The sequence below is a fragment of the Lemur catta genome, chromosome 4 (assembly GCF_020740605.2).
Source record: "Lemur catta isolate mLemCat1 chromosome 4, mLemCat1.pri, whole genome shotgun sequence".
Taxonomy (NCBI): Eukaryota; Metazoa; Chordata; class Mammalia; order Primates; family Lemuridae; genus Lemur; species Lemur catta.
In genome coordinates, this window is record NC_059131.1 from 40,200,307 (window position 1) to 40,228,116 (window position 27,810).

General features: G+C 35.7%; 1 long non-coding RNA gene across 1 annotated transcript in view; it reads right to left on the reverse strand.

Moving 5' to 3' along the window:
* Window positions 1–1,650: 1,650 nt before the first annotated feature.
* Window positions 1,651–27,810, reverse strand: part of LOC123636436 — a 259,288-nt gene continuing 233,128 nt past the window's right edge. Inside the window, exon 3 of the long non-coding RNA XR_006734535.1 lies at window positions 1,651–1,714. This is a non-coding gene — a long non-coding RNA (uncharacterized LOC123636436). The remainder of the gene's footprint in view (window positions 1,715–27,810) is intronic.

Sequence of the window (27,810 nt, forward strand, 5' to 3'; positions counted from 1 at the left end):
CACATACTCCCTCTGCTGGGCATCCACTTCCTTCAGTTCATTCACATCCTTATAATCCTAAAGTACCCTTCCTCTGATAGGCATTCTCATTGCCCTTGTTTAAAGTGATCTACCCCAGGTATTCTGCTCATTGCTCAGTTAACTTTATGGCACATCACACAATCAGTAATTCACTTGTACAATATACATTCACATGTTTATTATTTTTATCCTTTATTCAAATGTTACCTCTGTGAGATCAGGGATCTCATCCTCTTCTTTACCACTGCATATGTGGTGCCTCAAATAAAGCTTGGCATATAGTACAACACAGTAAACTCAACATTTGTTGGATGAGTAGAGGTTCCCTCAACTTTGCAATGTTTTTAGTGCTGAAACCAAGTTAGCCAAAAAGCTATGCACGTTATAAGATTTTAGAAATAGAAGACCTTTGCGAACTAGCCTTATTTCAGTAGGGATGAAATTGAGACTTGTTGTAGACAAGAGCTTTGACTACAGCTGCCTTTACAGCAGTCACATAGTTATGTAAGACTAGGCCTGCAGTCTTACTACAACTGTGTTCCCAAAGGAAACAAGCCCCCATGGACTTCTACTGAATTAGGCAGCCTGGTTAGTGTATTGAAGCTTTTTTTTTTTTTTTGTATGTTATACTATTTATTTAGAAAGGTTAAGAATGTTTTCAACATTTATCATCTGGATAAAAAAAAATCAACCATGAGCCTATATTCTTCCCCAAAATAGAAGAACTTTTTATCAACAAGTATCTAAAATTAGTTAAGGCGGTCCCATTTCTTTTTTTGCCTCCCCAGAAAGAACTATACAAGAAACAACACTAGATCCCCAAAGCAATTATAAAACAAAAGAAGACCTAGCTTTTTTCATGGGGTATTTGTATCTACTGTCTTCTATAAGTTTTCTACATTTCTTATATAGAGCAAGGGAATAAGAAGGGCTGTATGTGTACATAGCCTGTAATTCTGCACGCAGGTATAAAGGATGGAATTGTCATCACTCAGATGTAATCATGGTTGCCATAAAATTCAAAGTTAGACATATTTACCTTTTGTGGACATAGGACTAAAACTCTTAGTTGAATTCTTAACTATTCTTAGAAATTTTGCTGGGAAAGACCTGGAATAGGAAGAATGAATGGGAATATCCTATGCTGGCTATATATACTTTATTATATATTATTTATGATTAAACTAATGGATGGCACACGAACTACCCACAATCAAACTTCAACATTCCTGGATCACCAACACACTGAAGTCAAATATACCTATAGGTTTTCAACAACCTCTTCTCTTGCATTTGTTTTTAGAATTTTTTTTTAACTTGTTTGTTATACGTTCGTAATGTATTTCTCAGCTCGCAACACTAGGGGAGATTTTGTTTATATTAACATCCAACAGGGAAAATGCTATTATATAATTAAATATTTTGTTGAAATTAAGTTTAATCACTTTCTTCATCAACATAACTATTTACTGCACAACGAAATTCCACTAATGCTGCATCAACTGCATTATAAAGACAAGCATAAATCAACAAAATCCCATCAAATCTGTGCAGATTAAAATAATTCTTGAAAACATTTTGAAATATTTAAAGTTATGAGAACACTATCAAGTTTCTCTTAGTAACTTACTGTTTCAGCAGAAAGAGATGTCTAGAGGTCAACTCCGTCATCACTTTGCCTCTGGGTAGAAGTCTAGAAAACACAATGGCCACCATAAAAATTCAAGAAACATGCCTGGAAACTTGAAGACAAGAAAAGAAAGGGAACTTTTTACTTCCTTACTCAGTAAACCCCTAGGATAGTAAAAGCCTCTGATTTCTAACTATAGAGCCTCTCATCAAGATCATGACTATTTTGGCTGCTGGTTATAGTCAGAAGCTTCCCATTACTAACATCCCATCAGACTTGAAACCACAGAAAGTTAGAGATCTAAAACTTCAAATGTTAAAAGAAAAAGAGGACCAAATTCCATGCACCGTTGAGGAATAAAACTACTAAAATGATTCTTTGAAAGAGGGATAAATTTCACATAGTAAACTGAGAAATTAATGAATCTAAACAGAAAAAGCAAATAAAGTACAGATGAGTTCTATGCACTTGGCTGGCACCCAACAGCTGGTGTTCTAGCCTACTGTTTGATATTCTATAAAACTGTCTCCACATGAATAAATATGCTCAGTGACAGTCTTTCAGACAGAACAGGGCTTTTCAGAGGAATGTGCAATTAAGTGTGCCAGTTAGTCATTGTCACAAAATAGCCGGTAGCCTTTTATATAGACACATATTAAATGCACAAAGTGACAAATAATTTTACTTTTAATTGATTTTATTTTGTGTGCCACCTTACATTAATGACAGATTCAAAATGTGAGAAATAGAAATGAACTCTTTATGGCTTACAATCTGTCTGTAGAACCTTAGAAGGGAAACTAAGTCATAGTAGACCATTCTATTACTGAGATCACTCAGAAAACCAAGCACCAATTAAACCAAACCCTGTTCCTTACTGCTACAAAAGTACAGATGTTCTGGATTAAGATATTCACGTCTGTGATAGCATCTTTATTCAGGTCACAGAGAAAACCCTGCAAGGCCATGATGAACTTGAAAGACTAACAGCTAGGATTAGTCCTTCCCTGGACCATTAGAGTAACACTCTGACCTTTGTCTCCAATTAATCACAGGTATTCTATTTTGACTTATCTATCCACTGTAATATAGCACATGAACCTGAGATGAACATTCGGTAGCAGAGTTTTCACAAGAAGGCTGGACTAGATTCGTATGCACGTAAACATGTGCCGTTTCCCACCGATTTCCAACAAGAATAATGATGACAATAGAAGATTAAGAATAATTATCAACATTCTTTGTGAGACAAGGCATGAAACATGAAAAGCACAATGCTGACTTTCCACTTTAATGTGGATTCTATAATCCAGGAAGAAATTTGGCTATCCAAATGAAATTAAAAGAACTATCTGCCCTGGGAGAGAAGGATCTCTCAGAGGACTGAGAACATGGAATATGTAATGGTTCCAAGCATATTTTCAACTGCTAAATACACCATCACTCAGTTCAGTACAAAAAAGTCTGTGGGGAAATATGGTTCCAGCAGTTGGCTGATGGGCAGAATAGAACAAAACCAATCTTGTATGTCAGAGGAAAAAGTAAAGGGGCTTAAAGTCAAGAGCATTTATTGGTGTAAGGTTTCTTGCATACAGCTGGATTTCAGGAACTGATCTCAGATCTTTCTCTTCTCTGGCAGCTCTTTACCTTCAATTCTTTACTTTCTGTCTCAAAAAGACTAGCTCCTAATACTCTGGTGTGAGAAATTGTCACTTACTAGCTTAGATTCCTATTTTTTCCCCTATTTTCCTTTTCACTGTGCTCTGTTTTTCAGCTCCCCATTTTGAAATTTTCCTGCCCATTTCTTGTTATGCTTTTAATGGAGAAATACTGACCTTTACCCTCCTTCTTGCTACCAGGCACTACTCTGCAAGTTTCCCCTGTCTAATTATGTGCTTGTTTAGGAATCCAGAGACTGAGCTTTGAAACAATCTGGACTCCCATCAGGAGATTACCTCATGGCTGCAGTTAATCTATGAATAAACAGCCTTTGAAGAGATGACCTATACCAGGGGAAGCAATAATTCGAGACAGTCATCAGGACAAGTCACACTAACAAGCACCTCCTTGCCACTCCTGCATGCCCTTCACACCAAATTCCCTTTTTAAACCCTCAGCCCAAGATTCGAAATGGTTTCTTTGAGGCATGAGTACCGGCCATTTCCCCACTGCTAGTCATTTTCCTTTCACTACACCTCATCCTTGTTATTGGCTTTTGCAAGTGGTAAGTAGCTGAGCTTGCACTTGGTCACATATTTATAGTACTTTATAAAAAATCAGTTTGGGTAATAAGAGCTTTTCCCCCCTCAATTACAATCCTGCTCTGTTATTATTAGACTTGATCATACAAATGTAATTGGCTAGTGGGTCAATGTTTCATTTTGTAAAACCTAATAACTTATTTTTTAATAAAAATAATTTTTGTATATAATGAGGCTTCAAAATATATAGAGAAGTATTTTAATATTAATATAATATCCATACTATCATATGAAAAAGAACACCAATATTTTACCAACATGAAACTTCAACCTTGATGTGTTCTTCTGATAATTCATACTCTTAATTCTCTCTTTATGACAGTATAATAAAATAATATTTTTACAATAAAGATTATCTGTGAAAATCTATGATTTGGCATGTTTTACAGGGGGAACTGATGCACACATGTTTCAATAATAGTCCCAATGGTAGAAGTAGCTTCTCAAACATTCAGAAGACATTCAGGTATGTTAGGGGAGATGTGGTAACACAGTAAATATACAATTTAGCAATATCCTATCACAAAGCAACCAGCATTTCCTCATTAGCACAAACAATAAAATGTGTTAAGCTTATATTAAACCTAGAACTAGTGGGAAAGGACTAAAAATTAACTGAAGAAAATGATCCAACACAAAAAAGATTTCTGTAAATAAGTAGAATTTCTTTAATTATATAAGACCTGACTATTTAATTGGACATCAAGTTGCATTAGCATATGGCTTTGTGCCTTATCATTTTAGCAACCTATTCTGATAAAAATAAGGGTGCAGAGGACTAGTCTGGCTTATAACATTCTGAAAAAGAGGTTCTGGGATAGAGTTTTAGAATAATTCCATACAAACATATCTCTGCCATTCATTTCCCATTGATTTTATGTAGGTCACATAAGTTCAAAAGCATTTTACTAAAACACAGTCCTCTTCTCCCTACCCCTTGCTCAAGGAAAAATCCAATCCAAGAATTAATGCCATCACTCTAGCAGACTGAGAGCCAGAAACTTACATTCTACCACTTACTAAAGCAAAATCTCCTCGGAGGTAGTAAAGAGGGAGGAAACTTTTTGTCTCATTATTTGTACTTCCATCCTGCTCCTCAAGGCACCTAGTACCTATTGGTGCCCATTAAATTGTAGATGTATAAATTAAGAAATTAATAACTGATCTTGCAAAAATAAATTTTCTTCTGAGGTTAAACATAAGCTTAACTAGAAGTTTAAATACCAGATAAGGCAGGAAGGATCATTTATCTCCTGTTTTCTTTTATGAGATCTTAGAAGAGATCCACAAAAGTTAGATGATGCTATACTAGAAAAGTTTTATGCATATCTTCACTCTGAGATTCTATAAAATCTGTTTGCCGAGATAATTGCCAACCAAAATTCTATGAAGCAAAATCACAACGGAGTTTGGAGTCACATTGCCAAACAAGCACCATGTTCATCTTCACTTGGGCCTGATTGACAATATGACAAGTGGAAAACTGTCCATATGGAAGGTTTTGGGCTCTCTTTAAATGACACCAATATTGGCCTGAAATCACCACCTCTGCTGTCACCAAAAATGACCTATAAAGATGTGGATTTTGTCTCCAAATCTCTCTTAATTCAATAAACATAAATTGAACTTATGTTAAATACTACAGCCTAACACACTGTAAGAAAGAGTGGGAATTTCAAAGGTGAATCAGACATGATTCTACTTTCAAATAACTTAAAATCCAGTGAAAAAGACATACACAGCAACCTGTCATATAATGTGTGATTAGTTTATTAGATTAACTGTATTACAGTTTGGTCCTCAGTGAAATATTAGTTGAGACTGATTCAATGACCAAGGCAGAACTGAAGGTGGAGGCAATGTTTTAGCATTAATTGGTCAGGCATTGTGGAAGGCCATAAACTGATGGGCAAATCTATGATTAAAAAGCACTTCTGAGATAATCCCACAAATTCATAGTTTTGGCTACGATTTTGTATGTTCTTATTCTTATTGAAACCAATCTGCTGAAAGCTGTGAAATAAAAAGAAATCAAAAAGTTAAACTTCTTGAAAACATTTTAGAGGGTCAGGTCATATCCTCAGAATTCAAAAAATCAAGTTTGTTCTGGGTCCTGAGGGAGAGGGCTTCAAGCAACCTGCATAAGTAAAGAAATTCTCCTTCTTTTGTCTTGCTTACAGGAGTCCTAAAAGACTTTTAAAGACAAAGGCAAAAATTAAAGCAGTAATATTAGCCCTCTGTGTGTAATGCTCCAGTGTTTGAGAATAATTCATATTTGTATGAGACACACATCAGTCTCCATCACCTTAATGCAGACTAACTAAAGAGCAGTATCTTAAATTTTTAAAAAATGAATAGGTCTTCCTTTGATAGAAACAGATCTTTGTTGTATTTTATTCTCAACTCAGAAGCGGAGAAGTAAGACAAAATGGCAGGCTATAGTTAATGAAATCAAAACTATTGGTTGTTAATAAAATAAGCAGTAATGGAAAGTAATGGACAACTTAAATTGCCTGAAGGAAATATATGTAATGTGATCTTACAAAGCAATGCCATTTTGATATAGTGCTATAATACTTTTGATAGTTGATTTGTAAGGTTTTTTTAAGGGATGCTTGAGATCATAATGATCCCAGATACTTGTAATTTAATACCACTTGGTCATAACCCATCTCAAAGTGACTGTGACAGAACACAACACTGTATGAAAACTGTGGAAAGTCCTAACAGACAATCGCAAGAATGGCCTTGAGCATTTTAAAGCAAAGTCATACCTTTTTCTTCAAATAACCACTTGCTTTCAAAAAATAACTCCTTGCTTAGAACTGAGGTGATATAGTGCAGGGAGGAGTTAAGAGTGCAATCCTTGGAGCCAGACTGTCTCAGTTTAAATCTTATGTCCTTCTGTTATTAGCTGTGTGACAATGGACATGACACTATTTGTGCCACATTTCCTCTCTGAGAAACAGGAACAATAATAGTACTTACTTCATAGGGTCACTGTGATGATTAAAGAATTTAATGTGCATAAAGTCCTTATGAACGTGCCCTGCAGAGAGTGAAAACCATATTCATGTTTACTATTATCATTACAACTCGATCTTGATGGAGACTGAATGGCTGCACTTGAGAAAGCAAATGATCACGCAGTCTGAGCTACTCGCCATAAACTGGTGTCATCAGGCCCACCAAATGCTAAAGCCTGTTCAGTGGCACTCTATCATCCAATGGCTGTGGTGCATACACAGTCAGGCTCAATTCAGGCCTAAAAAAAGGCACCCTCATGTGTTATAAACAGGTGGTTTGTAGACTTGGTGATCTTACTCTTGCTGCATTGCCACTTCTTTCTCCCCCTATGAAGAGTCCCCTAAAATATGTACTAGGAAGAACCTATTTAAAAGTGGTTTAAAGATGGTGCCTCATGATATTATGGCCCCAGCTGGAAGTGGAGGGCTGCAATGCATGTCAGTGTCTTTTTTGCCAAAGGTTGGTCAGGGATTTAGAAATCATGAGATTGAAGATTTGACAAAGAGGGAATCTTGAAAAGAGATTTATTAATGAGCCTCACAGGATGGGAACAGATTGTAAGTGTATCTACATCCCATATGCATGTTTGTCAAAGTATAGCAGCTTTAGAAGAGCCCCTTAATAATTAGGTAGGTAGATGAGCCATTCTGTGAGTGTAAATCACTTTATTTGGACACTCTTGTCCTTCTTCAAAGGCTCAGAAACAAAGTGATTGTGATGGTAGAAATGGAGGTTAAGCAAGGGCTCAATAAAATGGACTTTTCTACAATGTGGCTGATCCAACTACTGTTGATGGTGAGTACTCAGTCTTCCAAAGGCAGAGATCAATGCTGAATCTGATATGCCATCATTACTCAAGGGAACTTCATCACAGTTCATTATTTTTTTACTCCAACTGCCAAGAAGATGTGTTCTTCCTGGACCAATACTTATTATCGATATGGATATGCCTTCCCTGCCTACTATGCTTCTGCCAGCAATGTTTATGCAATGTTAGAGTGTCTTAGATAGCATCATTTCTGATCAGGAATTTAGCACCAAAAGATGTAAGACAATGGGTATATACCCTTGGCATTTACTGATCTTCGCATATACTCAATCATTCAATATAAGCTATCCTTATGAAAAAGTAGAAAGGGCCTATAGAAGGCCTAGTTATGGTGCCAGCTGTAAAATAAAAACTTGCATGGTTGAATCCAGTCTCTCTAGAAGCAGGGATTAATACACATTTTTTTGGTTGAACTTTGATCTCTACCAAAGGAGACCATTAAAATAAAAAATTATAGGAAAGCTTTGATACTAATTGAATTATTGGTTCTTGTGACAATTATATCTTTGAAACATGCAATTTGGGAAATATAGCATTATTTCCCAAAGTGTCTTTTACAGATTACTGCTTTTCCAGGATATGTTAGTTAATGGTCTATTGTCAAATTATTTTAGAACATTTGGGGTAGAACAAGGTTAAATAGGTTTCTTTTTTATAGAACTCATCAAAGCCTAGAATATAGCAGTATGCTTTGTGAATTTTCAAAAGCAGTAGGTAACAGCAGCATATCCAAAATTTATTTTATCATGGAACCCTATCTATTTTTTCTGAACTACTTTTCTTATATTATTGTGCAACAGGGAAACAATCAATGAAAAATTTGAGCAGATGTTTTGAATAATGGTATCTGGATAGGAATCAATCAAATGATGATGATGAAACTATTGCTGTTATGTTTATTAAGAAATTGAAAACTCTGTAATAAAAAAGGACTGGATAAATAGATTGTTAGATTTGGTATAAATATACTGTTTAGTAGAATTCTTTAGCTTCGGGAAAGTTAGTACCTAGAGGTGACCAATAGTTATATTCCCACATTTCCAGTATCTCTATTTACTAGTATTCAGATCAAAGCAGTGAAACATATGTTATATTCTGGATTCGTAAGCATTTAGTCAAGGATATTTAACAGTTTCTAAGAAAATACTGAAGTTCTATTCTCTCTTAAAGTCAGGCATAAGAATATGCAATTAATTTTTACAAAATTTAGAAATAAGTTGATCAATAACTTTCTCAAATACAATAAATATATGAACATTTGCAAAGTAAAGGCACATTTGTTTTTATTTTCAGAACATTTTGAAATGAGATGGCATTCAATTCTCAGAAACTGACAAGCTACTAGGTGAAAAACATGGAAGTGTCAATCTCCAAGAGGTATCTTCAGATACAAAAGTAACTAATTAAACAACCCTGCTTGATTTGGTTTGGTTTTGTTATTTCTAAGATTAGAAAAAAACTAGGGAAACCTGAGTGATAGGCATGAAATGTTACACACAAATGAACAAGTACTGCAAATCCATGCACTGAAAGGGCATTTGATTTTTGTCTTTAGAAGAAGAAAATCATTAAATACTTAATAATGCTGTTTTAGAATTCACAAAACCTGACATTTTTAAAAGTGATGCTTGTGTAACATATCCTGTGACAAAAGTACCGCTTATTTCAGACTTTCATTCTCTCCTCTCCTTTGCCTATGAATGTCTTTCTAAGATCAGATCTATTTTAAGAGTTAAATTATATACTTCTTAAATTTTCCCAGCTAGAATGGATATCAATCTCTGAATGGAAATCATGTCACTTAATATATGTCATCAGTTACTAGAAACAGTTATTTCACATACCAATGTTGTTGTCTGGTATTGGCAGTTACTGTGGAGTTTCTTGTGCCAATACTTTACTCAAGTTTTTAACCAACTCAACAAATGTTCATTTGTTAACAGTTAACCAACCATTATGAACCATGCTGAGCCAAAGTTGATCAATTTATTCGCTCAATGATTAAGTCATAGTAAGAGGGGGAACCATATAGTTTCTAAGCTTAGCTTTGTATGTGTTACATTGAAGAAAACTATGCAATTACTCTATATTTAAGGCATTATAGGCAGCCAAGCCAGAAACATTAGCTAGGGGAATAAGAAAGGTGGCTCATCTAGGTAGACTATATTCAGCATCTTATAAATTAGGGCTTCATCTTCTCTGGCTCATTGAAACACTATTATTTATCTAATTTGCTATAATCAAGATCCTTACTAATACCAACAGATCTAAGATTTTGTAGGTTGAGTTCTATAATAAGCTATTTCTTGTAGATACTATGACATAAAGAATAATAATATTTTTGTAAAGACCATTGGAAACCAGAAATACATGTATACATGTACACACATACATACACACACATAGATATATGTATATGTGTATATAGTTTTTCTGTATTCATTATCAAAAATTACTAAAATCTGAAATAGCTGAAAGTATCAAAGATTGGCAGAATTTCCAGATTAAAATATTTAGCCTTCACAATAATAAACATACGCAATGCTTAGGTAAGTATTCAAAGCATGTTAGTCCTTGATAGCATTAATAATGATAGTAACAGCTGACATGTATTAAGTCCTTGCTTTCTGTCTGTCTCACTGTAGGTACTTTCATTAATCCTTATAACAAAAACTTGACATACATATAATGTTGCCTATATTACAACCCAAACTTGAAAATGCTATATAGCTTGTCCAAGCTAAACAAAGCAAAACAAAATAAACCCACTAAAAAGGTGAGCTAGGTTGAGAACCAAAGATAGTGCAGTTCCCAGTCACCAGTTCTTGAATCATTCTACTTTATTGCTGGAAAAGCATTGTATCAGTGCTTCTCTTATGGAATTTGCCACAGATCTGAATCAAAATGAAATTATTTATGTATAAGTCTTATAATATGCAGCACATGAAAAAAATGCCTTAAATGGAATCAGAAACAATGTCTTTTTCATTCTGGATTCTGCCACATATCTGCACAGTCCTCCTTTTCTGTAGTTGATACGGGAAAGATAATTGAATTAATGTTTGTTCCCAAAAGATTTAAAATGATCGTATAATTTATTGGCCCATTAAGAATGATGAAGACTAGGAGAATGTCATAGAGAAAATTTGTTAACCATTTCCGTCTCTTTTTCTCCTATTTACCTTAAAATTTTAGGGCTTCATTGAGTTATTAACTGACTGTGATTATAAATCACATTGAAATGAACTAAGGAGAAAGGGGGAGAGAGAGAAATAAATCATACAATCACCTATAAAGATTTTTAACACATTGGCTTACTTTATCATTTCTGTACTTTTATTTTATGCCATTTCTATACTCTCACACATCTAATAAAGGAAACAAAAATTAAATTTTTCTTCTCTGCACTACATAGCTTTCTAGATACCATTCCATAAAGCATATCACATTGTATTGGAGTCACTTACACACTTTTCTACTTTTCCAGTGGACTGTGAGCTCTTTGAGAGCAGGACTCTACTGCATCTTTTTATATATTCAATACAAAATACTTAATGAATACATGTATTAGTAAATCAGGAAATGAATGAATCTACTATCGTAGATGCCAAGAATAAAAAATGGCTGAAATATGGTCTCAGCTCATGAATACCTTATAATCTATAATCTACTATGAAGAATAAAAAAATAATTATCAAAATATAACTATAATCTTAGAGCCATGGAAATACAAACACAGAGAAGAAACATCTAATAAGAAAGAGGGATCCTTATAAAGTTTCAGGGGAGAGTCATGGGAGAGGTCTTATTGAAGATTGCCGGGTGGGTCTTTGATTGATGAAGGAGAAAGGGTGGGGAGAAAGAGCACACTAATTAGAGGAGAAAACATGAGCAGGTCATAAATATGAGACATAGTGTGTTCAATATGATGAACTTCAAGTAGTCACAGTTGGTGGAACATTAGGGAGAGTGATGCTCAGAGATGAGGTTGCAGAGGGGGATCTGGCTTAGCTTTTCATCAAGACCTCGTGTTTCCTGATGGGTGATGAGAAACCTTTGAAGGGCTTTAAGCTGGCCAGTGACATGGTCAGATATACCTATGAGTGAGACAACATTGAAAATAAAAGGACAAGAAGCTATTTTACTAATTCTAGTAAGAAACATTGAGGGCCTAAACTAGGATAGACATAGAAAGGAGAGATGAAAAGCTGTGTAAAGATACAATTCTTTCTTCTCCTCCGTGACACACATAGCTTTCCTGCTATCATTTCAGAACACTGAGCACATTGCATTAGAATCAACCACATTTAACTTGAATCAAACTGGAAATTTGATAAGGTATGGGAGATATGTGAAAAGAATAAGCCAAAAATATATTCCAGGTTTCTAGCGTGGTTTACTGGAATGATAGTGGTATTGAGTTAGAAAATACAGAAGGATAAGTAAATTTGGACAAAGGGTAGGATTCAGAATGAGGCCAAGCTTACTGATTCATTTCTTAATACTCTGCACTATAGATTTCTATGATACTTCGTGGTAGAGATGTTCCACAGGTAGTTGATCAGGAAGGTAGGTATGATTGTGAAGTATAGCCAAGATGACTAGAATCAATATAAGGATAACAGCAGTGTCTGGACGTTGAAATTCTAGCAGATGAGAAAATGCAAGGCAAGGGTATAGAACAAAAAGAAAAGCGATCTGAGGAGATAACCTTAAGAACTAGCTCTTGTTAATGGTGGACACAGGAAGAGCTCATGAAGAAGTTAGACAGGGTAAGACATGGCAAAGACAGACATAAATCGTGTGGTAAGGCATACTGTAGAACCAGAATAGTGTCTGAGGACCTAATAGAGTAGAAAGTCTTAATCTTTAAGAGTAACAAATAGTATCAAATCCAATAGAATTCCAATAATGGCATCTGAAAAATGGATTTGACGGGTTGGGAGCCAGGCATGGCCTTGCCAAGAACAGTTTCAGTGGAAAGCGGAGGCAGGGGCCAGGTTGCCATGGTAAGGAAAAAAACTTCTTGGGGTTTCTTACTGTACTCTAGGACATCAAAGCCTAAAGAAATACTTCATTGAAAATTCTGCTTACATTTATTTATTTTAATCTGTCCCTTTACACTTCACTAATCTACAATTTTTTCAAGTCACACAAATCAATGAAACCATGGGATCTGTGTTTATTAGAACACACGTGGAAACAGACTGCAACCCCTACATATTTAGCTGTATCCAAGGCCTTCCCAAAATGACACATTTTAAGAAATCATCTTAAAGAGAGAGCAATAGAGATTTGTAATAAGGAATAAATAATTTCTAAAACTTCAGAAGTGATTATTTCTAAATATCCTCAATTTGTATGAGAATACTAATGTGCCTTAATATTTAGCTCAGCTGCATATAGAAAAGATATGCTGAAAAGAAGAGTAAAACAATATAGCTTTTAGAAGGATTTTTAGATTTATGCATCTAGATTTGAACAGAAATTAAATAATGCCTTAGTATATTGTTCTGAGCTGGAGACCAGTGAGAACGCTGATGTAAGAACAAAACACTTGATCTATCATTCATAGCCTCCTACAAACTGCCAGAAACAACTATTTTCTTTCTTATAAAATCTCTTTTACTAGTTTGGAAAATATAATACCAACAAGTAACCAGGCACCTGTGTATTAAGAATCCATTACAGTGATATCCTGGGACTTCTCATATAAAGCTTCCTGGCTTAGAAGCACTTTAACATGTGAAAAAAAGTTAATAAGAATGTTGTTTTTTTCACATCCTCTCTTCCCCCAATTATGTATGTTTATGTGTGAGTATATGTGGGAGAGAGGGAGTCCTTTTTATTTTTCTTCTTCAGGAACAAAATAATTTGCTTAGAAGTAAATGGGAAAATATACTACAGACAAGAGCAAAATCACAGATAGTAGAAACACCAGCACCACAGTGAATCCATCACCAAATGGTACATTTTTCATGTGTACATACATCACAGATTCTCCCTACACCACCATTGCCCATTTTATCTCAGAGAGCTTTGAATCAAAATAATTTGCTATCTGAAGCTCCTGAAATACACTGAAAACCAATTTAGGAATCTGTGAGCAAAGATTGGATAGTTCTTAGGCACAATAGCCCTATCTCAAGTGTTCAGTATACACACTCATATACTCATATGCATTATCTGTTATCTGGGTAGTGGTTGATCCCTTCCTCACAAAGTGTCTCACAATTAAAAACAGAAAACACAATTAAAATGTCAAATAAACACTGTGACACAATAAACACTCTGCAGTGAGGAAAAGGGGTTGTGTCAATTATAGAAAATCTCCTTTATATTATTTCTTTACTAGACATTACTAAATAGTCTCTCTCATAAAAAACAGGAAAGAGAAGCAATGGAAAAATCAGTCAAATACATCTATAAATACCCACTGATCACCTGATCTGTGCAGATCACTCACCAGGTGCTTTGGGGATAAAGGAATAATGTAATGATCTTTGCCTTCAAGAACTACAAACTAAATAAAGGCATGAATGCACAGATGTGCATGTTGGAATCAATTCTAAAATTGAGTTTTCTCTGAAGCTCCATATGCATATTACTAAAAGATATTTAAGCTCCCACCTTTTCTTCCTTCCTGCAATAGCTAGCTCATAACCAACATTAAAATTTTGTAAGTCAGGGATACCATTCAATTATTATGGAATATAGAGCATAAGCAAAATAAACAAAAATATACCTACTTCAGTGACAAAGAAGAAAAAAAAAGCCCTGTTATTTCCTTAAAGGTAATAGCAATAGAAATGACAATGGTGATAAAAATGTTATAATTTCTTAAGCACTTATTATCTGTCAGGCAGGAAGCTTAGAGCTTTACAAATCTTAATTTACTTAAGCCTGCCAAGCACTGTTTAAGACAGATAAAATCCTCATTTTATTATACTAACACAGGAAGCAATGGTAACAAATATTAAGCAACTTGTCCAAAGTGATACAGCTGGAAAGTAGGGAAGCTAGACCCCAAACTCACATTCTTAAATGCTCTACTACACTGTCTTACCTATGCATGTCACTATAGGCTTTACAACAGCTATATAACACATTAAACAGGCTCCAAACTGTCAACTGAATCCTATAATAAGAGATCACTCTGTGGACCCTCAATAAAGTAGAATCATATTACCTGTTGTGATACTGCATTTCTCAAAGGTAGAAAAACACTGCACAAGCTGTTCTTAAAAATGCAATGCTGGGTCCCAGTGCAGTGACTCGTGACTATTATCCCAGCACCTTGGTAGGCTAAGTCTGGAGGATCACTTGAGGATGGGAGTTCAAGACCAGCCTGGGTAACATAGTGAGCCCTCATTTCTGGAAATAAAAAAAAAATTAGCCAGGCATGGTGGTACGCTCCTGTAGTCCCAGCTATTCCAGAGGCAGGAGGATCACTTGAGCCCAGGAGTTCAAGGCTACAGTGAGCTATTATCAGGCCACTGCTTTCCAGTCTGGGCAACTTGGGGACAAATAAGACCCTGTCTCTTAAAAAAGAAAAAAAAAATGCAATGTTGACTCTCTTCTATCAAGGAGTATAGTCTATATTATTTCCTTCCCTTGGATAGGTCTATAACTATGACACAAATGACCCAATGTGACTTCCAAGGTTAAGTGATAAAAAAATGTTTCAGCTTCTACCTTGTTCTACAGAGATGCTCATCCTTAGAACCTAGCTGCCATGCTGTGGGGAAGTCAAGCAGCCACATGAAAAACCCATATGTAAGTGGTCTAGACACACTCTAGCTAAGGTGCCAGCTACCTTCCAGCTCTAGCCATCAGATGAATGAGTATGTGTTTAGATGATTCCCATTCCTTAGCATTTCAGCTGCCCCAGATGATGTCTTATGGAACTGAGATAATGTATGCCCACTGAACCCTGTTCAAATTTCAGATACATGAACAAAATAGATGTTGTAATTATTTTAAGCTAATAAATCTTGGGTCAGTATGTTACACAACAATATACAGCTGTAATATCTGTCTTAATTCACAGTATTGCACATTTTCAATGAGACAATGCATGTGAAAACATATTTCAAAGGGCCAAAAAAATTCAATGATCATTAAGGCTTTTGTATGTATTGTTATGACCACTCTATTGAGTTACTCCAAGTGATTAAATTTGTCCCGCTGTCTTCTACTTTTGCTACTAAAAGTATGGTCCACAAACCAGCAGCATCAGTGTCAAATAGGAGACCGTTAGAAATCCAAAATCTGAGGTCTGACTCCAAACTTACTGGATCAGAATCTATACTTTAACATGATTCTTGGGAGATTCCTATACTTATTAAAGTTTGAGAAGCACTAGTATAGATCACATGAGCAGGTCAATGATTGTTGTGTAAGGTAGGTCCACGATCGATCATATGTCAGTTAGCCTAAGGGAGCCTCTACTGCTGGGACTAGACACTAGCTTCTAGTCTTCTATAGATAGAAATGTTGATGCAGTAAGAAACTCTCTGCATTTTCATGTGGAAATTCATAAGAAATAAAAACCTCAAAAGCTCTATCTCTCTTTCAAGATGAACGGAAAGCTGACAGAAGCGACCCAGCATGATCTGACAGATGGTGTATGTCAGATGGATGAGTGGAAAAGAAGAAAAAAAGCCTTTCAAAGTACCTGATTGTAGTTTTAGCAGAGAGCTGCCTTTAAGCCAATTTTCCAGAGTCCAGTAGCTTCCAAATGTTTTGGACCAAGGTCTCACTATTCCAGTATTTTGCAGGTAATTGGCTAGCTGGATTGCCAATTACCTACATGGATAAAAGTGAGCATCCCTGTCTGTGCTTGTCTCTAATTAAAACTGCTGGTTAGAGGAATGAATATAAACCACTAATAAGGTGCTGTGAGAACAGAGTCACTTCAAGTTCAATTTAACCTGGGATGTCCACCCCAAGATTTCTAAGCAGATGTTAGTATCTAACTCTGGCCCTTATCCTTAATCTATTAGTTAATATATTTACTTGGAAAAAATGAATGAACAAAGCTTATACCATTGCTTAGGTACTCTAAGCATTAAGGACCACAGAAAAATAATCAGGACTCCAAAAACAGCATATATATCTGAAGAAAAGAAAAGCCACATCCATATAGTTTCTTAAAATGAGCTTAAAAACATGCTGTCTTTATTAATCACAATAGTAATAACAAACTTTATAACTGCAAGATATTTGAAGCTTTCTGCTTGTCCCTCTCAATAGCCCTGTCAGATTAGCAGGCATCATTTTAGATGAGGAAAATGAAACACAATGAACAGAAGAGACTAATATCAGGTAACATCACCAGTTAGCTGTTTTATGGTTCAGGGAAAACTAATATTCCCATTTCCTAACTCCTTGTAGGACTGTCCTCCTTTGGAAAATAGAAAATAGATCTTAATGTTAGGTATAAGCTGTAGCTAAAAGCCACACCTATGGAACCACTGTCTGTAGCACATCAGTGTCCATTTTCAATAGGACTTTCTTCAACGATGGGAATGTTCTTTATCTACACTGACCAATATGGTAACCATTAGCCATATGTGTCTACTGAGCACTTGAAATATGGCTTTTGTGACTAAGAAACAGCATTTGGGGGTTTCTTCAACTTTAATTAATTTAAGTTAAATTTAACTTTGTTCCAAAGAGTAGAGCATGAAGGGCTGAGAGCTAGGCTTTGGAAAGCCCCTCCACCAACAATGATTTCTAAGCACCTTGTACAGGGCACCCTATTATTTCCACCTGCAGAGACCTCAGAATAAGAAAGAAAAGAAAGTGATAGAGTGACTAGAGGCCAGTGAGCTGGGAGTCTGAGGAACCAGATTAGAGTCTTAGATTCGGCTCTTTCATTTGAGAAATAAAGGTATTAGAGTTGATAATTTCTGAAGCATTTTCTAGTTATAAAATTATGTGATTTTAGCCAGGTGTCAACTGGTTTCTTGCTACCTCCTCTCTGTCCCTTATTTTCTCTCTCTTCAGCATCATCTTGAGGTTCCTTTTAACCTCACCAAATTCAAAAACACCATTTCCAATCTGCAATTTCATGTTCCCTCTCATAAGCCAATTAAGTATCATTTTCTTGTGGTTATCATTTTCCACTTTAAAAGAGCCAGGTAGCGTACTCATCCAGCTGCTGAGATAAAGCAAAAGCAATTAATTCAAGGCATGACTTTGTTCTTCCTATTCTCTTGTCCTTTCAGAGTCATGAATCTTAGTTATTTAGACTTGGTACTTAATACTTGCTTTGCCTTAGGATGTTCCAATCTTTTTTTTACAATGGTCTCTTCCACAGCTACACTAAGAAATATGCTCTATGCCCTAGGCAACTCCTTTTTTCTTACTTCACATTAAATGTAAAAGGGAAATAGTGATATAAAATCCTCCATTTTCTGATAACTTCTCTTTAATTCTCTACTTTTCAATTTTACTGGGGCTACTTTTCTTTCATGTATGTTTCAAATACATTTGCAATATCTTTTCCTCAGTAAGAATCCAGTATGAATGAAATGTATTTCTTTTCCCATCCCTAATTATCCTTTTAACTTGTTTCTATTCACTTTCAATCTATCCCTTTTCCTATCAGCCTTCTTAGATTAAAAATAAAACAGTTATTCATCAGTTTCAATTGGATCATTTTAGTTTTCTATGCTCTTCTGCTAACATTCAGATTGAACCCAATTTAAGAAAATTTGTAACTCTTCCAGTTGAAGAGAAATGCTTGGGGGTTTAAAGTGATTTTTAAGATGTTTCATTTTTTTAATAACAGGTTTTCCACAAGGTATCAAATACAGTGAAACATATTTAGGGCATTAATGTTCTGAAAGTCAGTATCAATCTGTTTCCTACAATTCTTGGTTATTGTTTTTGTTGTTGTTGTATTTTGGTTTGCTTTTATTTTTTGAGTCTTGGTCTAAAAGCAGAAAATCAATAAGAAAATATCCAAAAACCAATTTGCAGTCCCACCAGCAGTGTATGAGTATTCCTAACTCTCTGCACCTACACCAACATTTGTTGTTTTGGGACTTTTTGATAAGCACCAATCTCACTGGAGTTAAGTGATATCTCATTGTGGTTTGATTTGTATTTCCCTGATTATTAGAGATGGTGACCATTTTTCATATTTTTTTTTTTTTGGTGATTGGTCTATCTTCTTTTAAAAAGTTTCACCTCTATGGAAAATAATATGGAGATGCCTCAAAGAACTAAGAGTAGAACTACCATTTGATCCAGCAACCCCACTATTGGGTATTTAGCCAAAGGCAAAAAAAGACATTCTATAAAAAAGACATCTGCACTTGAATGTTTATAGCAGCATAATTCACAATTGCAAAGATGTGGAAACAGCCCAAGTGCCCATCATTGCACGAGTGGATTAATAAAATGTGGTATATGTATACCATGGAGCCCTACTTAGCCATTAGAAAAAATGGTAAACTTCCTGTTGTATCCCAGATGAAGCTGGAGCCCATTCTTCTAAGTGAAGTATCACAAGAATGGAAAAACAAGCACCACACTGGTACCATTAAATTGGTACTAATCGATCAACACTTAGATGCACATATGGAGGTAACATTCATCTGGTGTCAGGCAAGTGGGAAGGGGGAGGAGGGGATGGATAAATTCATACCTAATGGGTGTGGTACACACTGTCTGGGGGATGGGCACGCTTGTAGCTCTGACGTGGGTGGTACAAAGGCAATATATGTAACTAAAGCATTTGAATATCCGCAATATTCTGAAATTAAAAAAAAGAAAAGAAAATGTCCACAACCCCACTCTTACATTCCTCGTGGTTAAAAATAAGACAAAGAGCATCTAAGTTTAAACCACTATTATGGTTTACTTTTTGTGTTCTCCCAAAATTCACACAATTGAATCTAATCCCTGATGCAAGAATATTTAGAGATGGGGCTTTTGGAAGTGATTAGGTCATGAGGGCTGCACTCTTATAAATGGGATTAGTGCCCTTATAAAAGAGGCCTTAGGGAACTGGATAGCCCCTCTCACCTTGTAAGGATGCAGCAACAAGGTGCAATCTATGAAGCAGAGTGTGAGTCCTCACTAGATACCAAATCTGCCAGTGCCTTGCTCTTGAACTTCCCACCCTCCAGAACTTTAAGAAATAAATTTTTGTTGTTTATAAACTATCCAGTTATGGTATTTTCTTATAGCAAATTGAATGGACTAAAGAACCCACAGAGTGTTAAAGGATTCAAATTGGCCTCATATCTCTAGTCTAGAGGCCTCTGGGAAGTTCCAGATGTTTCTTGATCAAGTTAGGCCCAGAAAGACTGTTCAGGAAAATACAAACTGATTAAGATCCTCAAGAATCTTGAACACAGCCTAGAACTGACTGAGGAAAACACTCTCTGTAAACCCAAACTGGTTCTAGAGAGTTGAACAGTCAGGGGAGTTTTGCCTGAGCGTCCAGGTCTTCCAATACACCTTACTTCAGCTTCTCTTATTTTTTAAATCTCAAAATATTAAGGGGGTACAAATGTTTTTGTTACATGGACACCTTATATGATGCTTAAGTCAGGGCTTTAGGTGTGCCCATCACCAGAATAGTGTATATTGTACCCAACAAATAAGTTTTTATCCAACACCTCCCTCCCACCTTCCCTCCTTCTTGCTTTCCAATGTCCTTTTTATCTCTTTGTGCCTATGTGTACCCATTGTTTAGTTCCCACTTATTGGTGAGAACATGTAGTGCTTGGTTTTCCATTCCTGAGATATTTCATTCAGGACAAGCTTTCCATCGTTCTTATGAGGAGTTCAGCTCAAAGTGCCAAGAAGCTCAAAATTCCTATGAATATTGCCTTAAGCTTTTCTATGGCCCCCTACCAGAGTATTTCTTATAAGAATTCTAGCTCTATTGGGAATTGCTTTCATTCTCATTTATCAAGTTTTCTCTCATTATTTCTGAATAATTAAGAAAACTGTGTGACTTTGTTTGCTCCCAGCATTCATCACAAAAATATTGCCTTTCAGGCAACCATCTCTCACAGCATTAGAATATGAATTACCTATTTTTATTGTTTTGCCTCTGAACCAGCTCTGCTTTATCAGCAACAACATTTGCATCCTGCAGGACCCCAAGAGGAAAGGTTTGAGCTCCACTCTCCCTGGAAGCCTTGGTGTGGTGGATCAATTGTCTCTCTCAGCAGTTGTGGGTTGGGGAGGGAAAGAGGAGGAGAAGAATCTGGATAGAGGAGAGCTAGCACTCTAAGTCATCTCTGCCCCTCTCTTTGGGGAGTCAGTATGCCCAGAATGTCCAGGCTCTGGAGGCACACAGGTCACCTGGGACCCACTGGACCCCTGTGGCTCATGCAGCCTGGGCCAGAGTTAGGAAATGTTAGTGTCCGAATGAGCAAGATGAAACCTTAGGAGTTTAAGCCCTCTGGGGAGGACAAAGGTGCATGGTTGGTAGAGATGCAATATGGCACCTGTCCCAGCTTGGGTCTGTGGGGCGGGAAGTGCCCCAGAGGGGCTGGAACCCTGGTGCTTTGTCCACAAGAAGCTCCCAGCTCACTGGTAGGTGCAGCTTTTGAGCTCACAGGAGTCAAAATTCTCTCCAGCAGCTCAGGAACCCCCTGTCAGAGATGCATGGGAGGGAGAAACAAACTGCTCCACCTACATTTTTTGCTGGACTCCAAGCTTCTCCAGGGTTGATCTCTGCTGATATTTTGCTCCTTCTTATTCTGCTCCACAGCTGCTTCCCATGGAGTCTCCTGTAGGTTCTGGCACCCTTCCCTCAGACTTACACCCCATCCACATTTGTCTGTTTTTTCTCTTTCATCTAAAACATTTCCTTCTTACTAAGATGCTCTGGCAGCTATGTCTCTGGTCAGCCATCTTTTTCTAGATTCTTAACATAGAAATTTAGATCACTAAGTTTAAAACTTTCTTCTTTTCTAAGAATTTAAAATTGCAAATATCTCTAAGTGCTGCTATGTATGCAACTCACAAATTCTGATGCATTAGTTATTATCCAGTTCGAAATGTTCTCTAACATCATTTTTTATCCTTTTCCATAAAAGTTTTATTTACTTTCCAAACATGTGGGGCTTTTTTAGAAATTTTACTTTTGTTTCATAATCAGAGGACACATTGTGTAATGTTCCAATATTTTAAAACTTATTGAGACTTGTTTTATGGTCAGCATTTGAGCTGTCTTTGTAATTGTTCAATGTGCATTTGAAAAGAATGTATACTCATTCTACAGCTTTTGGTAAATGGGTGTCATTTAGACTAGGGTGATTGATAGTGTTTATATATTCTATATCTTACTGAGTTTTTAACTGTTCTGTCAATTACATGATAGATAAACATAAAGCTGTGAAAATACTCATCTGTACTTGTGGATTTATCTATTTAACTGTTTTTGCTTCATGTGTTTTGAGGCTCTGTTATTAAGTGCATGGACATTTTTATTCCTTTTATGTCTTCATGATATTTATCCTTCCTTTTAACATAACAAAATGTTTCTCTTTATTTCTGGTAATATGATTTATGTCGAATATTATTTATTTGATATGAATATTATGAAATGTCTTTCTTAAGACTAAAGTTTGAATAGAATAAATATTTCACGTATTTACTTTCAACCTATGTGTGACTTTGTATATAAAGTGAATTTCCCTAAGTAATATATAGTAAAGTCTTGAATTTTCTAAACCAGCCTAATTGGGATGATTATTCTATTTATATTTAGCATAATTATTGATATGCTTGGGTTTAAGTCTATTATCTTGCCATTTGTTTTCCATTTCTCCCTTCTCTCTTTTTGTTTTATAGTTGACACTTTGCTTTTGCCTTTTTTGGAGTGCATCACATATATTTAGTGTTCCATCTTATTTTTTCTTTTGGCTTTCTAACTATACTACTTTTTAAATGATCATGGTAGAAATTACAGCCTATATCCTTACATTGTATTGCTTCATGTAAAACATAAATATTTTTTAAATTATGATTCTTTTTACTCATTAGTCCTTTGTGCTATTGCCAAGTCTAACTACAGAACATTATTCATTATTATTATTATTTCTTTAAATAGTCCTATGTCTTAAGACAAAATTAAGAAAGCATCTTGAATCTAATTTTTCCCTGTACAAGTTTTATCTATCAAAGGTCATCTCCTTTTCAGTATTTGCCTCTTTTTTAGTTTTTTCCCTAGTACCTTCAAAATATTAATAGCTGTTTCTAAATATTTTCCCCAGAGTTTATAATTTTTATCTTTGTGAAGATAAATTTGATATAAGCTAATTCTGCTATTACTAAAAGTAGAATCATTACTTTCTTTTAACAAATTGAGTATTTGTGTTTAAAATTTTGAACTTTTCATCCTTTTACATTTTTTTAAAGAAATTCATCAACTGTGATATATTTCTCACATATATATGATAGTGAGTTGTAAAATAAATACTACCAGCATTACCAGTGAACAAACCTACCATGTTTTCTACCAGTGAGACTTCTTGGTTTTCCTTTATTTAGTAAGGTTTTCTACTAAAATTTGTATTTATATCATGACTCTTTGAAAGTTAATTGATTAACAGTGAAATGGGTCAAATCTTTTGGAGGTTCTGGATAGAAAATCACCATGTTAGTGACCAGTACTAAATGGCATCATGTGCTAGGCACAATTGTTTCTGACACTTTCCTGAATTGGTTTCTTTCCTATATTATTTAGCTCTGGAAACTTACATTCTTATTGCTTCATTTTATGAATTGTGTATGTATGGCCCTGCCAGAGTTCTGTGTGGACTAGAAGACTGTAATCTACTACAAGAATTTATCAGCTACTTCTCTGTGTAAACTTCTGCCCTATATATGTACTCTTCCATTTCATTGTGCTGGTATCAAAGTTTGTCACTCCTATATTTTTACCAAGGGTACATACCTCCAAGAAAAATATATCCTTTAAGTGGTTCCCAACCCCAAGTATACTCCTTGCCCTCTGTCTGACCACATGCTTGAATATTGAATTTTGATAATGATATTGTCTTTTTCTTTTGGGTGACAAGTCCCAGTGGCAGCACTGGGCAGAACCATAAGACGGTACGAATAAAAAGTGTGTGATGTTTTCCTAATCAATATATAGCCCACCAACAATGATGCAGAACTACAACACTTAAATACTGTATTAGTTTGCCTGATTGTGGTCTTATATGGACTATTCTTTGCATATTCATGCCCCTAGTGTTTTTTTGTGTCCAAATTTCCACCTATTATAAGAATATCAGTCAGATTGGATTAGTGCTCACCCTAAGGGTCTCATTTAACATAATTACCTTTTTAAGGCTCTACCTCTAAATATAGTTATATTCTGAGGAACTAGGGGTCAAGATTTCAGTATGTGAGTTTGAGGGGGACACAATTCAGTGCATAACAGATATTAATACCATCAAACTTAACCAAAATATCAAGTCCTTTCTTTTAAACCTTAATCCTCAGAGTAATTTTGTGTCAAGTCAGTCATGAGCAAGCTTCTGTGGGAGGGGGTGTAGGCACAGAGCAGAAAATAGCATCAGTCCTTAACTATGATTACAAATAAGAATCACATTCATCTTGTATTTATACTTTTGGTTTAATAGAAGAAGAGGCTAAATGTCCAGGTCCCCATTAGCCAGAAGCGCAAGAGCTAGTATGTTCTTTGCAATTATATATCTTTGTGGTGAATATTCATCAGCTTTTTTGTAACCCAGAATCTGAACACCATTCTTATGTTTGGAGAATTCCTCACCATGTGAGTTGCAGCAAAAGGCAAAGCCTGCCTTTAATCACTGATGTTGAAAATGGCTGATGTTCATTTTTTCATTTCCCTTGTATCAAAGGCATGAGCATGTGACCTAGAATGTATTACCTCTGAACATGGAACTATGAGATGGTAAACAAGCAGGAGCGTCTACCTTGGAGAAAACATTTTGATGCAGGTGACAGTAGCAGTAGCAATAGCAAGAAGGAGTTTTCAGGGGCAGCAGTGGCAGTTCCAGTGTCAAGCATCAACATATGGCAGCTTTGCAAGCTGAATACATGGTTAAACAGCAGCAGTGTGCACACCACACTAGTTTTGTGGCATGATTTTGCTTTTAGTCTTGCTTACTGCAAACCCATATTCTATAAGTCAGTTTCAGTCACCTTTCTGGAAATTCTTTCAGTGAATAATTCCTTGTCTTCTTAAATCAGCCAAAGTACGTTTCTGTTGCTTAAAAATAAGAATTTGACTGATTAAAGCTTAGTCTTAAGTGAGCCTATATATCTCCACAGTGGCGTGTGTGTGTGTAGGTTTACATGTTTGAAGATGGAGATAAAGAAGGTATTCTAAGGTCCCTGAATTGAGGCATTTTTTTATTATATAAAATGAATAAGACAAACTCAAATTCATCCATGCTGTCACAAATGAAAGGATTTTCTCCTTTTTAAGGCTGAATAGTATTCCACTGTGTATATATAACACATTTTCTTTATCCATTCATTCACTGATGAACACTTAGGCTGATTCTATAGCTTACCTATTCTGAATAAGGCTGCAATGAACATGGGAGTACAAATGTGTCTTCAACATATTGATTTCAATACCCCTGGATATAAACCCAGAAGTGGGATTGCTGGACAAATGCCACATGATCTCATTTATATGTGGAATCTAATAAAGTTGAAGTCACAGAAGTAGAGAGTAGAATGACGGTTACCAGATACTTGGGGGATTGAGAAGGGGCAGGAATAGGAAGCTGTTTATCAAAGGCACAAAGCTTCAGACAGAAGGAATAAATCTTGAGATCTATTACACAGATGGCTGACTATAGTCAATAATAGTGTATATTTCAAAATAACCAAGAGAGTAAATTTCAAAAGTCTCATCCTATTAAATGATAGGTAAACAAGGTGATGTATATGTTAATGAGCTTGATGTAAATCATCCCACATTGTATACATATATCAAAATACTACATTATACTCATAAATGTATAAAATAAAATATATATGTCAGTAAAAAATGTTACCCATACAAATGTTTCTAAAAGGTCAAAAACAACAAAAACAAATTATTGGTAGTAAAAAAAGAAATATTTGAATAATAAAAGTCTTCATTTTAAAAACCAAATAAACAAGCTCAAGCTTTTCTATTCCCTTTTATAGTTCCAATCTGACCCAGCTTGTGTCCAACAGGACTTAAAATCAACTGTTTTCAAATTGGAATACATGCACTTCTCAATGTACATAAAAAAATTTCCAGGGGATATGTGGGAATAGATAGAATTAAAATAATTTATTATATGCAAATACATGTATATGTACATATATCTATATATGTACATACGTATAAAATATATGTAAAATTTTCAAAAGTATTTTAACCACAAATGGTTACCACTGTTACCTCTTTCCATTCAGCCTCTCTTCCATTACAGCTCTCTTTGTGTCAACTGACTTTAGAGTAGCCACAGGTGTTTTTTTTCTGATTCGGTTATGGGAGAGTTGAATAAATGATACAGAGATACATTTGGTATGCATTTGACAGGATGTATTTGTGTGATTTGCAGTCACTTCCTTATACATACAGTAAAGTTAGTACTAGTCACTACCTGTACTTTACATAAACGGTTCCCAGGAACACTTGTTCCATGAGGCCAACTCATCTGGCCTTGTGTTGGGCAGGTACAAGGCCAGAGGTCACTCTACAACATGAAGGCTATGAGAGTGTCTGGCAACAAAAGCATGTGGTGTTTGGAGTGGGAAGAGATTTTAAATTTATGGGCCCAAGAGCTTGTCTTCCGTGGAGATTTGTTCTGTTATTAGATGTATAACACTGTAAGGGGAGCATCCACCCAGCTTATCTCTGCATCATCTCCAAGCTCTTGGGGGTTAGGTGTAGTGGGAAGGGTTAAGCAGAATCTGGGAATCAAGAGTTTCAAGGGAAACAATCCAGATGACCCTCATCCTGTATATTAGAGTCATATTCTTCTAAACTAAGGCCCTGATCTTGACATAACAGGTCAGAGTTTAATCTTTTCTGAAACTAATTTACTCTCTTCTCATGATCAGTCCTGGGCCTGGTCCTCAGATTTTCTGCTCTCCTGAAGCAGATATGATGGAGGTCCTCTGGATTTCACAATTTGTCTTCAATTGGTGCTTAAACACCTTGTACCTTTTCCTACTTTTTTTTTTAAGAAACTCAATTGAGTTTGACAACTGCCACTATATTCCATATTCCTTATACATATTATTCCCTTCATATTTCTAAAATACATAAAACATCACACTAGTTAATTGATTTCTTTCTACAAGTATATTATCTGAATTTGCCATCTATTAAAATTCTAATGGAATCATCACCTTTTGTTAAGAGCTATTTGTACTTCACCATCATCAGTAAGGGGTCTTCATTTCCAACCAGGTTGGGAGTGACACAGATCCAAACCCCCATCTTAGCAGTTACCGTCTCAAAATGCCCCTGGTTACAAACTACTATATGTTCACTTACCCAGAAAGTAGGCTCTGAAATAAAGTTTAGTGTGTAGAATGGGTATTAAGAAGAACCCTTGAGATTAATATCTATGAAAGGAAGAGTAAAGAAGCAAGATTCAGCCAAAGAAGTCCAGCTGTGATGCAGGCCAAAGGACACATTCAGACAACTCCATCTGGACTTCTGCAGTCAGAAAGATCATTCAGAGACTGCCCAAGTAAGACTGACATGTCAGGACCTTCATAGCCCCACAGCAATCAACCATTCAATGTGAACCATTTCCAGGATGGGGTACGAGCTTTAGCAAAACATCTCTTTGCAGATAAGGCTATTTCTGAAGGATGTGAGAGCTAAAGGCTAGCTGTGGTCAGCACTTCCAGCAGCTGGGCCAACAATCTTTCACTGAAAAAGATTCCAGGTGAAGATTCATAGTGTCTACTATGTTAAAAAAAAATTCTAGTAAAATAATCCTCATCTTTTCTTTGGGTTTATGATATTTTATGTAAATGTTTTTGTTTATAATCCATTGTATGAAAGTAGA